Source organism: Salmo salar, chromosome 10 (genome assembly GCF_965601325.2).
Source record: "Salmo salar chromosome 10, fSalSal1, whole genome shotgun sequence".
Lineage (NCBI taxonomy): Eukaryota > Metazoa > Chordata > Actinopteri > Salmoniformes > Salmonidae > Salmo > Salmo salar.
In genome coordinates this window covers 108,404,156-108,417,174 of record NC_138300.1, presented here as the reverse complement: position 1 = coordinate 108,417,174, position 13,019 = coordinate 108,404,156, and the positions used below count along the sequence as shown (strand labels likewise).

Genomic DNA, 13,019 nt, shown 5'->3' with positions numbered 1-13,019 from the left:
ACTTCTCCCCGTCTTTGCTACTACTGCGTCAATATGTTTTGACCATGACAGTTTACAATCTAGGGTTACTCCAAGCAGTTTAATCATCTCAACTTGCTCAATTTCCACATGACTTATTACAAGATTAAGTTGAGGTTTAGGGTTTAGTGAGTGTTTTGTTCCAAATACAATGCTTTTAGTTGTATAAATATTTAGGGCTAACTTACTCCTTGCCACCCACTCTGCAGCTCTTTGTTGAGTGTTGCAGTCATTTCAGTCGCTGTAGTAGCTGACGTGCATAGTGTAGAGTCATCCGCATACACATGGCTTTACTCAAAGTCAGTGGCATGTCACTAGTAAAAATGTACACAAGGTCCAAAAGGAATTTGGCTTCCGCTCTAGCCCTAAGACTCTTTTACAAGTGAGAGTCAGAGGCGAGGTCTGAAAACACTACCTGCTGCCGTAAAAGGCAACATGCATTGGCCGGGAATCGAACCCGGGCCTCCCGCGTGGCAGGCGAGAATTCTACCACTGAACCACCAATGCTTAGACAGAGCTTTAAAGGGGGTTCCCGGACTCAAACAACGCGAGTCCATGGAGTGACTAAACGAAACAGAAGAAAATCATTATCAGGGAACAAGGAATTTCTCAAAGTCCATTGTACCCGTTTTTCCCTTCAAACTTCTTCTTCCTCATTCCAATCCGTTGCTGTAGCTTCTCCCACTCTCGTTCTTAGAATTGAGAGTGAAAAATGTTGATAGATTCCATTTTACCCCCTCCCCTTGTGCTTCTCTGCCTGTGTGCGCAGTTACTGTGACCGTTGCAGGGACTGTGAAGAGACCTCTTGTGGCTTGTCTTGTGGGGTATGCATGCGTGTCCGAGCTGTGTGCTAGTAATTTAAAACAGACAGCTCGGTGCGTTCAACATGTCAATACCTCTCATAAATAAAACTAGTGATGAAATCAGTCTCTCCTCCACTTTCAGCCAGGAGATATTGACATGCATATTATTAATATTAGCTCTCTGTGTACATCCAAGGGCCAGCCGTGCTGCCCTGTTTTGAGCCAATTGCAATTTTCCTAAGTCCTTTTTTTGTGGCACCTGACCACACGACTGAACAGTAGTCGAGGTGCGACAAAACTGTAGGACCTGCCTTGTTGATAGTGTTGTTAAGAAGGCAGAGCATCGCTTTATTATAGACAGACTTCTCCCCGTCTTTGCTACTACTGCGTCAATATGTTTTGACCATGACAGTTTACAATCTAGGGTTACTCCAAGCAGTTTAATCATCTCAACTTGCTCAATTTCCACATGACTTATTACAAGATTAAGTTGAGGTTTAGGGTTTAGTGAGTGTTTTGTTCCAAATACAATGCTTTTAGTTGTATAAATATTTAGGGCTAACTTACTCCTTGCCACCCACTCTGCAGCTCTTTGTTGAGTGTTGCAGTCATTTCAGTCGCTGTAGTAGCTGACGTGCATAGTGTAGAGTCATCCGCAGTCAGTGGCATGTCACTAGTAAAAATGTACACAAGGTCCAAAAGGAATTTGGCTTCCGCTCTAGCCCTAAGACTCTTTTACAAGTGAGAGTCAGAGGCGAGGTCTGAAAACACTACCTGCTGCCGTAAAAGGGAACATGCATTGGCCGGGAATCGAACCCGGGCCTCCCGCGTGGCAGGCGAGAATTCTACCACTGAACCACCAATGCTTAGACAGAGCTTTAAAGGGGGTTCCCGGACTCAAACAACGCGAGTCCATGGAGTGACTAAACGAAACAGAAGAAAATCATTATCAGGGAACAAGGAATTTCTCAAAGTCCATTGTACCCGTTTTTCCCTTCAAACTTCTTCTTCCTCATTCCAATCCGTTGCTGTAGCTTCTCCCACTCTCGTTCTTAGAATTGAGAGTGAAAAATGTTGATAGATTCCATTTTACCCCCTCCCCTTGTGCTTCTCTGCCTGTGTGCGCAGTTACTGTGACCGTTGCAGGGACTGTGAAGAGACCTCTTGTGGCTTGTCTTGTGGGGTATGCATGCGTGTCCGAGCTGTGTGCTAGTAATTTAAAACAGACAGCTCGGTGCGTTCAACATGTCAATACCTCTCATAAATAAAACTAGTGATGAAATCAGTCTCTCCTCCACTTTCAGCCAGGAGATATTGACATGCATATTATTAATATTAGCTCTCTGTGTACATCCAAGGGCCAGCCGTGCTGCCCTGTTTTGAGCCAATTGCAATTTTCCTAAGTCCTTTTTTTGTGGCACCTGACCACACGACTGAACAGTAGTCGAGGTGCGACAAAACTGTAGGACCTGCCTTGTTGATAGTGTTGTTAAGAAGGCAGAGCATCGCTTTATTATAGACAGACTTCTCCCCGTCTTTGCTACTACTGCGTCAATATGTTTTGACCATGACAGTTTACAATCTAGGGTTACTCCAAGCAGTTTAATCATCTCAACTTGCTCAATTTCCACATGACTTATTACAAGATTAAGTTGAGGTTTAGGGTTTAGTGAGTGTTTTGTTCCAAATACAATGCTTTTAGTTGTATAAATATTTAGGGCTAACTTACTCCTTGCCACCCACTCTGCAGCTCTTTGTTGAGTGTTGCAGTCATTTCAGTCGCTGTAGTAGCTGACGTGCATAGTGTAGAGTCATCCGCAGTCAGTGGCATGTCACTAGTAAAAATGTACACAAGGTCCAAAAGGAATTTGGCTTCCGCTCTAGCCCTAAGACTCTTTTACAAGTGAGAGTCAGAGGCGAGGTCTGAAAACACTACCTGCTGCCGTAAAAGGGAACATGCATTGGCCGGGAATCGAACCCGGGCCTCCCGCGTGGCAGGCGAGAATTCTACCACTGAACCACCAATGCTTAGACAGAGCTTTAAAGGGGGTTCCCGGACTCAAACAACGCGAGTCCATGGAGTGACTAAACGAAACAGAAGAAAATCATTATCAGGGAACAAGGAATTTCTCAAAGTCCATTGTACCCGTTTTTCCCTTCAAACTTCTTCTTCCTCATTCCAATCCGTTGCTGTAGCTTCTCCCACTCTCGTTCTTAGAATTGAGAGTGAAAAATGTTGATAGATTCCATCTTACCCCCTCCCCTTGGGCTTCTCTGCCGGTGTGCGCAGTTACTGTGACCGTTGCAGGGACTGTGAAGAGACCTCTTGTGGCTTGTCTTGTGGGGTATGCATGCGTGTCCGAGCTGTGTGCTAGTAATTTAAAACAGACAGCTCGGTGCGTTCAACATGTCAATACCTCTCATAAATAAAACTAGTGATGAAATCAGTCTCTCCTCCACTTTCAGCCAGGAGATATTGACATGCATATTATTAATATTAGCTCTCTGTGTACATCCAAGGGCCAGCCGTGCTGCCCTGTTCTGAGCCAATTGCAATTTTCCTAAGTCCTTTTTTTGTGGCACCTGACCACACGACTGAACAGTAGTCGAGGTGCGACAAAACTGTAGGACCTGCCTTGTTGATAGTGTTGTTAAGAAGGCAGAGCATCGCTTTATTATAGACAGACTTCTCCCCGTCTTTGCTACTACTGCGTCAATATGTTTTGACCATGACAGTTTACAATCTAGGGTTACTCCAAGCAGTTTAATCATCTCAACTTGCTCAATTTCCACATGACTTATTACAAGATTAAGTTGAGGTTTAGGGTTTAGTGAGTGTTTTGTTCCAAATACAATGCTTTTAGTTGTATAAATATTTAGGGCTAACTTACTCCTTGCCACCCACTCTGCAGCTCTTTGTTGAGTGTTGCAGTCATTTCAGTCGCTGTAGTAGCTGACGTGCATAGTGTAGAGTCATCCGCAGTCAGTGGCATGTCACTAGTAAAAATGTACACAAGGTCCAAAAGGAATTTGGCTTCCGCTCTAGCCCTAAGACTCTTTTACAAGTGAGAGTCAGAGGCGAGGTCTGAAAACACTACCTGCTGCCGTAAAAGGGAACATGCATTGGCCGGGAATCGAACCCGGGCCTCCCGCGTGGCAGGCGAGAATTCTACCACTGAACCACCAATGCTTAGACAGAGCTTTAAAGGGGGTTCCCGGACTCAAACAACGCGAGTCCATGGAGTGACTAAACGAAACAGAAGAAAATCATTATCAGGGAACAAGGAATTTCTCAAAGTCCATTGTACCCGTTTTTCCCTTCAAACTTCTTCTTCCTCATTCCAATCCGTTGCTGTAGCTTCTCCCACTCTCGTTCTTAGAATTGAGAGTGAAAAATGTTGATAGATTCCATCTTACCCCCTCCCCTTGTGCTTCTCTGCCTGTGTGCGCAGTTACTGTGACCGTTGCAGGGACTGTGAAGAGACCTCTTGTGGCTTGTCTTGTGGGGTATGCATGCGTGTCCGAGCTGTGTGCTAGTAATTTAAAACAGACAGCTCGGTGCGTTCAACATGTCAATACCTCTCATAAATAAAACTAGTGATGAAATTAGTCTCTCCTCCACTTTCAGCCAGGAGATATTGACATGCATATTATTAATATTAGCTCTCTGTGTACATCCAAGGGCCAGCCGTGCTGCCCTGTTTTGAGCCAATTGCAATTTTCCTAAGTCCTTTTTTTGTGGCACCTGACCACACGACTGAACAGTAGTCGAGGTGCGACAAAACTGTAGGACCTGCCTTGTTGATAGTGTTGTTAAGAAGGCAGAGCATCGCTTTATTATAGACAGACTTCTCCCCGTCTTTGCTACTACTGCGTCAATATGTTTTGACCATGACAGTTTACAATCTAGGGTTACTCCAAGCAGTTTAATCATCTCAACTTGCTCAATTTCCACATGACTTATTACAAGATTAAGTTGAGCTTTAGGGTTTAGTGAGTGTTTTGTTCCAAATACAATGCTTTTAGTTGTATAAATATTTAGGGCTAACTTACTCCTTGCCACCCACTCTGCAGCTCTTTGTTGAGTGTTGCAGTCATTTCAGTCGCTGTAGTAGCTGACGTGCATAGTGTAGAGTCATCCGCAGTCAGTGGCATGTCACTAGTAAAAATGTACACAAGGTCCAAAAGGAATTTGGCTTCCGCTCTAGCCCTAAGACTCTTTTACAAGTGAGAGTCAGAGGCGAGGTCTGAAAACACTACCTGCTGCCGTGAAATGGAACATGCATTGGCCGGGAATCAAACCCGGGCCTCCCGCGTGGCAGGCGAGAATTCTACCACTGAACCACCAATGCTTAGACAGAGCTTCAAAGGGGGTTCCCGGACTCAAACAACGCGAGTCCATGGAGTGACTAAACGAAACAGAAGAAAATCATTATCAGGGAACAAGGAATTTCTCAAAGTCCATTGTACCCGTTTTTCCCTTCAAACTTCTTCTTCCTCATTCCAATCCGTTGCTGTAGCTTCTCCCACTCTCGTTCTTAGAATTGAGAGTGAAAAATGTTGATAGATTCCATCTTACCCCCTCCCCTTGTGCTTCTCTGCCTGTGTGCGCAGTTACTGTGACCGTTGCAGGGACTGTGAAGAGACCTCTTGTGGCTTGTCTTGTGGGGTATGCATGCGTGTCCGAGCTGTGTGCTAGTAATTTAAAACAGACAGCTCGGTGCGTTCAACATGTCAATACCTCTCATAAATAAAACTAGTGATGAAATCAGTCTCTCCTCCACTTTCAGCCAGGAGATATTGACATGCATATTATTAATATTAGCTCTCTGTGTACATCCAAGGGCCAGCCGTGCTGCCCTGTTTTGAGCCAATTGCAATTTTCCTAAGTCCTTTTTTTGTGGCACCTGACCACACGACTGAACAGTAGTCGAGGTGCGACAAAACTGTAGGACCTGCCTTGTTGATAGTGTTGTTAAGAAGGCAGAGCATCGCTTTATTATAGACAGACTTCTCCCCGTCTTTGCTACTACTGCGTCAATATGTTTTGACCATGACAGTTTACAATCTAGGGTTACTCCAAGCAGTTTAATCATCTCAACTTGCTCAATTTCCACATGACTTATTACAAGATTAAGTTGAGCTTTAGGGTTTAGTGAGTGTTTTGTTCCAAATACAATGCTTTTAGTTGTATAAATATTTAGGGCTAACTTACTCCTTGCCACCCACTCTGCAGCTCTTTGTTGAGTGTTGCAGTCATTTCAGTCGCTGTAGTAGCTGACGTGCATAGTGTAGAGTCATCCGCAGTCAGTGGCATGTCACTAGTAAAAATGTACACAAGGTCCAAAAGGAATTTGGCTTCCGCTCTAGCCCTAAGACTCTTTTACAAGTGAGAGTCAGAGGCGAGGTCTGAAAACACTACCTGCTGCCGTGAAATGGAACATGCATTGGCCGGGAATCAAACCCGGGCCTCCCGCGTGGCAGGCGAGAATTCTACCACTGAACCACCAATGCTTAGACAGAGCTTCAAAGGGGGTTCCCGGACTCAAACAACGCGAGTCCATGGAGTGACTAAACGAAACAGAAGAAAATCATTATCAGGGAACAAGGAATTTCTCAAAGTCCATTGTACCCGTTTTTCCCTTCAAACTTCTTCTTCCTCATTCCAATCCGTTGCTGTAGCTTCTCCCACTCTCGTTCTTAGAATTGAGAGTGAAAAATGTTGATAGATTCCATCTTACCCCCTCCCCTTGTGCTTCTCTGCCTGTGTGCGCAGTTACTGTGACCGTTGCAGGGACTGTGAAGAGACCTCTTGTGGCTTGTCTTGTGGGGTATGCATGCGTGTCCGAGCTGTGTGCTAGTAATTTAAAACAGACAGCTCGGTGCGTTCAACATGTCAATACCTCTCATAAATAAAACTAGTGATGAAATCAGTCTCTCCTCCACTTTCAGCCAGGAGATATTGACATGCATATTATTAATATTAGCTCTCTGTGTACATCCAAGGGCCAGCCGTGCTGCCCTGTTTTGAGCCAATTGCAATTTTCCTAAGTCCTTTTTTTGTGGCACCTGACCACACGACTGAACAGTAGTCGAGGTGCGACAAAACTGTAGGACCTGCCTTGTTGATAGTGTTGTTAAGAAGGCAGAGCATCGCTTTATTATAGACAGACTTCTCCCCGTCTTTGCTACTACTGCGTCAATATGTTTTGACCATGACAGTTTACAATCTAGGGTTACTCCAAGCAGTTTAATCATCTCAACTTGCTCAATTTCCACATGACTTATTACAAGATTAAGTTGAGCTTTAGGGTTTAGTGAGTGTTTTGTTCCAAATACAATGCTTTTAGTTGTATAAATATTTAGGGCTAACTTACTCCTTGCCACCCACTCTGCAGCTCTTTGTTGAGTGTTGCAGTCATTTCAGTCGCTGTAGTAGCTGACGTGCATAGTGTAGAGTCATCCGCAGTCAGTGGCATGTCACTAGTAAAAATGTACACAAGGTCCAAAAGGAATTTGGCTTCCGCTCTAGCCCTAAGACTCTTTTACAAGTGAGAGTCAGAGGCGAGGTCTGAAAACACTACCTGCTGCCGTAAAAGGGAACATGCATTGGCCGGGAATCAAACCCGGGCCTCCCGCGTGGCAGGCGAGAATTCTACCACTGAACCACCAATGCTTAGACAGAGCTTCAAAGGGGATTCCCGGACTCAAACAACGCGAGTCCATGGAGTGACTAAACGAAACAGAAGAAAATCATTATCAGGGAACAAGGAATTTCTCAAAGTCCATTGTACCCGTTTTTCCCTTCAAACTTCTTCTTCCTCATTCCAATCCGTTGCTGTAGCTTCTCCCACTCTCGTTCTTAGAATTGAGAGTGAAAAATGTTGATAGATTCCATCTTACCCCCTCCCCTTGTGCTTCTCTGCCTGTGTGCGCAGTTACTGTGACCGTTGCAGGGACTGTGAAGAGACCTCTTGTGGCTTGTCTTGTGGGGTATGCATGCGTGTCCGAGCTGTGTGCTAGTAATTTAAAACAGACAGCTCGGTGCGTTCAACATGTCAATACCTCTCATAAATAAAACTAGTGATGAAATCAGTCTCTCCTCCACTTTCAGCCAGGAGATATTGACATGCATATTATTAATATTAGCTCTCTGTGTACATCCAAGGGCCAGCCGTGCTGCCCTGTTCTGAGCCAATTGCAATTTTCCTAAGTCCTTTTTTTGTGGCACCTGACCACACGACTGAACAGTAGTCGAGGTGCGACAAAACTGTAGGACCTGCCTTGTTGATAGTGTTGTTAAGAAGGCAGAGCATCGCTTTATTATAGACAGACTTCTCCCCGTCTTTGCTACTACTGCGTCAATATGTTTTGACCATGACAGTTTACAATCTAGGGTTACTCCAAGCAGTTTAATCATCTCAACTTGCTCAATTTCCACATGACTTATTACAAGATTAAGTTGAGCTTTAGGGTTTAGTGAGTGTTTTGTTCCAAATACAATGCTTTTAGTTGTATAAATATTTAGGGCTAACTTACTCCTTGCCACCCACTCTGCAGCTCTTTGTTGAGTGTTGCAGTCATTTCAGTCGCTGTAGTAGCTGACGTGCATAGTGTAGAGTCATCCGCATACACATGGCTTTACTCAAAGTCAGTGGCATGTCACTAGTAAAAATGTACACAAGGTCCAAAAGGAATTTGGCTTCCGCTCTAGCCCTAAGACTCTTTTACAAGTGAGAGTCAGAGGCGAGGTCTGAAAACACTACCTGCTGCCGTAAAAGGGAACATGCATTGGCCGGGAATCAAACCCGGGCCTCCCGCCTGGCAGGCGAGAATTCTACCACTGAACCACCAATGCTTAGACAGAGCTTTAAAGGGGGTTCCCGGACTCAAACAACGCGAGTCCATGGAGTGACTAAACGAAACAGAAGAAAATCATTATCAGGGAACAAGGAATTTCTCAAAGTCCATTGTACCCGTTTTTCCCTTCAAACTTCTTCTTCCTCATTCCAATCCGTTGCTGTAGCTTCTCCCACTCTCGTTCTTAGAATTGAGAGTGAAAAATGTTGATAGATTCCATCTTACCCCCTCCCCTTGTGCTTCTCTGCCTGTGTGCGCAGTTACTGTGACCGTTGCAGGGACTGTGAAGAGACCTCTTGTGGCTTGTCTTGTGGGGTATGCATGCGTGTCCGAGCTGTGTGCTAGTAATTTAAAACAGACAGCTCGGTGCGTTCAACATGTCAATACCTCTCATAAATAAAACTAGTGATGAAATCAGTCTCTCCTCCACTTTCAGCCAGGAGATATTGACATGCATATTATTAATATTAGCTCTCTGTGTACATCCAAGGGCCAGCCGTGCTGCCCTGTTTTGAGCCAATTGCAATTTTCCTAAGTCCTTTTTTTGTGGCACCTGACCACACGACTGAACAGTAGTCGAGGTGCGACAAAACTGTAGGACCTGCCTTGTTGATAGTGTTGTTAAGAAGGCAGAGCATCGCTTTATTATAGACAGACTTCTCCCCGTCTTTGCTACTACTGCGTCAATATGTTTTGACCATGACAGTTTACAATCTAGGGTTACTCCAAGCAGTTTAATCATCTCAACTTGCTCAATTTCCACATGACTTATTACAAGATTAAGTTGAGGTTTAGGGTTTAGTGAGTGTTTTGTTCCAAATACAATGCTTTTAGTTGTATAAATATTTAGGGCTAACTTACTCCTTGCCACCCACTCTGCAGCTCTTTGTTGAGTGTTGCAGTCATTTCAGTCGCTGTAGTAGCTGACGTGCATAGTGTAGAGTCATCCGCAGTCAGTGGCATGTCACTAGTAAAAATGTACACAAGGTCCAAAAGGAATTTGGCTTCCGCTCTAGCCCTAAGACTCTTTTACAAGTGAGAGTCAGAGGCGAGGTCTGAAAACACTACCTGCTGCCGTAAAAGGGAACATGCATTGGCCGGGAATCGAACCCGGGCCTCCCGCGTGGCAGGCGACAATTCTACCACTGAACCACCAATGCTTAGACAGAGCTTCAAAGGGGGTTCCCGGACTCAAACAACGCGAGTCCATGGATTGACTAAACGAAACAGAAGAAAATCATTATCAGGGAACAAGGAATTTCTCAAAGTCCATTGTACCCGTTTTTCCCTTCAAACTTCTTCTTCCTCATTCCAATCCGTTGCTGTAGCTTCTCCCACTCTCGTTCTTAGAATTGAGAGTGAAAAATGTTGATAGATTCCATCTTACCCCCTCCCCTTGTGCTTCTCTGCCTGTGTGCGCAGTTACTGTGACCGTTGCAGGGACTGTGAAGAGACCTCTTGTGGCTTGTCTTGTGGGGTATGCATGCGTGTCCGAGCTGTGTGCTAGTAATTTAAAACAGACAGCTCGGTGCGTTCAACATGTCAATACCTCTCATAAATAAAACTAGTGATGAAATCAGTCTCTCCTCCACTTTCAGCCAGGAGATATTGACATGCATATTATTAATATTAGCTCTCTGTGTACATCCAAGGGCCAGCCGTGCTGCCCTGTTTTGAGCCAATTGCAATTTTCCTAAGTCCTTTTTTTGTGGCACCTGACCACACGACTGAACAGTAGTCGAGGTGCGACAAAACTGTAGGACCTGCCTTGTTGATAGTGTTGTTAAGAAGGCAGAGCATCGCTTTATTATAGACAGACTTCTCCCCGTCTTTGCTACTACTGCGTCAATATGTTTTGACCATGACAGTTTACAATCTAGGGTTACTCCAAGCAGTTTAATCATCTCAACTTGCTCAATTTCCACATGACTTATTACAAGATTAAGTTGAGCTTTAGGGTTTAGTGAGTGTTTTGTTCCAAATACAATGCTTTTAGTTGTATAAATATTTAGGGCTAACTTACTCCTTGCCACCCACTCTGCAGCTCTTTGTTGAGTGTTGCAGTCATTTCAGTCGCTGTAGTAGCTGACGTGCATAGTGTAGAGTCATCCGCAGTCAGTGGCATGTCACTAGTAAAAATGTACACAAGGTCCAAAAGGAATTTGGCTTCCGCTCTAGCCCTAAGACTCTTTTACAAGTGAGAGTCAGAGGCGAGGTCTGAAAACACTACCTGCTGCCGTAAAAGGGAACATGCATTGGCTGGGAATCGAACCCGGGCCTCCCGCGTGGCAGGCAAGAATTCTACCACTGAACCACCAATGCTTAGACAGAGCTTCAAAGGGGGTTCCCGGACTCAAACAACGCGAGTCCATGGAGTGACTAAACGAAACAGAAGAAAATCATTATCAGGGAACAAGGAATTTCTCAAAGTCCATTGTACCCGTTTTTCCCTTCAAACTTCTTCTTCCTCATTCCAATCCGTTGCTGTAGCTTCTCCCACTCTCGTTCTTAGAATTGAGAGTGAAAAATGTTGATAGATTCCATCTTACCCCCTCCCCTTGTGCTTCTCTGCCTGTGTGCGCAGTTACTGTGACCGTTGCAGGGACTGTGAAGAGACCTCTTGTGGCTTGTCTTGTGGGGTATGCATGCGTGTCCGAGCTGTGTGCTAGTAATTTAAAACAGACAGCTCGGTGCGTTCAACATGTCAATACCTCTCATAAATAAAACTAGTGATGAAATCAGTCTCTCCTCCACTTTCAGCCAGGAGATATTGACATGCATATTATTAATATTAGCTCTCTGTGTACATCCAAGGGCCAGCCGTGCTGCCCTGTTCTGAGCCAATTGCAATTTTCCTAAGTCCTTTTTTTGTGGCACCTGACCACACGACTGAACAGTAGTCGAGGTGCGACAAAACTGTAGGACCTGCCTTGTTGATAGTGTTGTTAAGAAGGCAGAGCATCGCTTTATTATAGACAGACTTCTCCCCGTCTTTGCTACTACTGCGTCAATATGTTTTGACCATGACAGTTTACAATCTAGGGTTACTCCAAGCAGTTTAATCATCTCAACTTGCTCAATTTCCACATGACTTATTACAAGATTAAGTTGAGCTTTAGGGTTTAGTGAGTGTTTTGTTCCAAATACAATGCTTTTAGTTGTATAAATATTTAGGGCTAACTTACTCCTTGCCACCCACTCTGCAGCTCTTTGTTGAGTGTTGCAGTCATTTCAGTCGCTGTAGTAGCTGACGTGCATAGTGTAGAGTCATCCGCATACACATGGCTTTACTCAAAGTCAGTGGCATGTCACTAGTAAAAATGTACACAAGGTCCAAAAGGAATTTGGCTTCCGCTCTAGCCCTAAGACTCTTTTACAAGTGAGAGTCAGAGGCGAGGTCTGAAAACACTACCTGCTGCCGTAAAAGGGAACATGCATTGGCCGGGAATCGAACCCGGGCCTCCCGCGTGGCAGGCGAGAATTCTACCACTGAACCACCAATGCTTAGACAGAGCTTTAAAGGGGGTTCCCGGACTCAAACAACGCGAGTCCATGGAGTGACTAAACGAAACAGAAGAAAATCATTATCAGGGAACAAGGAATTTCTCAAAGTCCATTGTACCCGTTTTTCCCTTCAAACTTCTTCTTCCTCATTCCAATCCGTTGCTGTAGCTTCTCCCACTCTCGTTCTTAGAATTGAGAGTGAAAAATGTTGATAGATTCCATCTTACCCCCTCCCCTTGTGCTTCTCTGCCTGTGTGCGCAGTTACTGTGACCGTTGCAGGGACTGTGAAGAGACCTCTTGTGGCTTGTCTTGTGGGGTATGCATGCGTGTCCGAGCTGTGTGCTAGTAATTTAAAACAGACAGCTCGGTGCGTTCAACATGTCAATACCTCTCATAAATAAAACTAGTGATGAAATCAGTCTCTCCTCCACTTTCAGCCAGGAGATATTGACATGCATATTATTAATATTAGCTCTCTGTGTACATCCAAGGGCCAGCCGTGCTGCCCTGTTCTGAGCCAATTGCAATTTTCCTAAGTCCTTTTTTTGTGGCACCTGACCACACGACTGAACAGTAGTCGAGGTGCGACAAAACTGTAGGACCTGCCTTGTTGATAGTGTTGTTAAGAAGGCAGAGCATCGCTTTATTATAGACAGACTTCTCCCCGTCTTTGCTACTACTGCGTCAATATGTTTTGACCATGACAGTTTACAATCTAGGGTTACTCCAAGCAGTTTAATCATCTCAACTTGCTCAATTTCCACATGACTTATTACAAGATTAAGTTGAGCTTTAGGGTTTAGTGAGTGTTTTGTTCCAAATACAATGCTTTT

The 13,019-nt window shown here is 44.6% G+C and overlaps 8 non-coding genes across 8 annotated transcripts; all 8 read right to left on the bottom strand.

Moving 5' to 3' along the window:
- Nucleotides 1-454: 454 nt before the first annotated feature.
- On the bottom strand, nt 455-525 carry trnag-gcc (transfer RNA glycine (anticodon GCC)). Its single transcript has one exon. It is a non-coding gene; the product is annotated as a tRNA-Gly (tRNA).
- Nucleotides 526-1,616: 1,091 nt separating this feature from the next.
- trnag-gcc (transfer RNA glycine (anticodon GCC)) lies at nt 1,617-1,687 on the bottom strand. Its single transcript has one exon. It is a non-coding gene; the product is annotated as a tRNA-Gly (tRNA).
- A 1,091-nt stretch (nt 1,688-2,778) lies between these two features.
- Nucleotides 2,779-2,849, bottom strand: trnag-gcc (transfer RNA glycine (anticodon GCC)). Its single transcript has one exon. It is a non-coding gene; the product is annotated as a tRNA-Gly (tRNA).
- Nucleotides 2,850-3,940: 1,091 nt separating this feature from the next.
- On the bottom strand, nt 3,941-4,011 carry trnag-gcc (transfer RNA glycine (anticodon GCC)). The gene has a single exon. It is a non-coding gene; the product is annotated as a tRNA-Gly (tRNA).
- A 1,091-nt stretch (nt 4,012-5,102) lies between these two features.
- On the bottom strand, nt 5,103-5,173 carry trnag-gcc (transfer RNA glycine (anticodon GCC)). Its single transcript has one exon. It is a non-coding gene; the product is annotated as a tRNA-Gly (tRNA).
- A 1,091-nt stretch (nt 5,174-6,264) lies between these two features.
- On the bottom strand, nt 6,265-6,335 carry trnag-gcc (transfer RNA glycine (anticodon GCC)). The gene has a single exon. It is a non-coding gene; the product is annotated as a tRNA-Gly (tRNA).
- Nucleotides 6,336-7,426: 1,091 nt separating this feature from the next.
- trnag-gcc (transfer RNA glycine (anticodon GCC)) lies at nt 7,427-7,497 on the bottom strand. The gene has a single exon. It is a non-coding gene; the product is annotated as a tRNA-Gly (tRNA).
- Nucleotides 7,498-12,114: 4,617 nt separating this feature from the next.
- Nucleotides 12,115-12,185, bottom strand: trnag-gcc (transfer RNA glycine (anticodon GCC)). The gene has a single exon. It is a non-coding gene; the product is annotated as a tRNA-Gly (tRNA).
- Nucleotides 12,186-13,019: the final 834 nt, after the last annotated feature.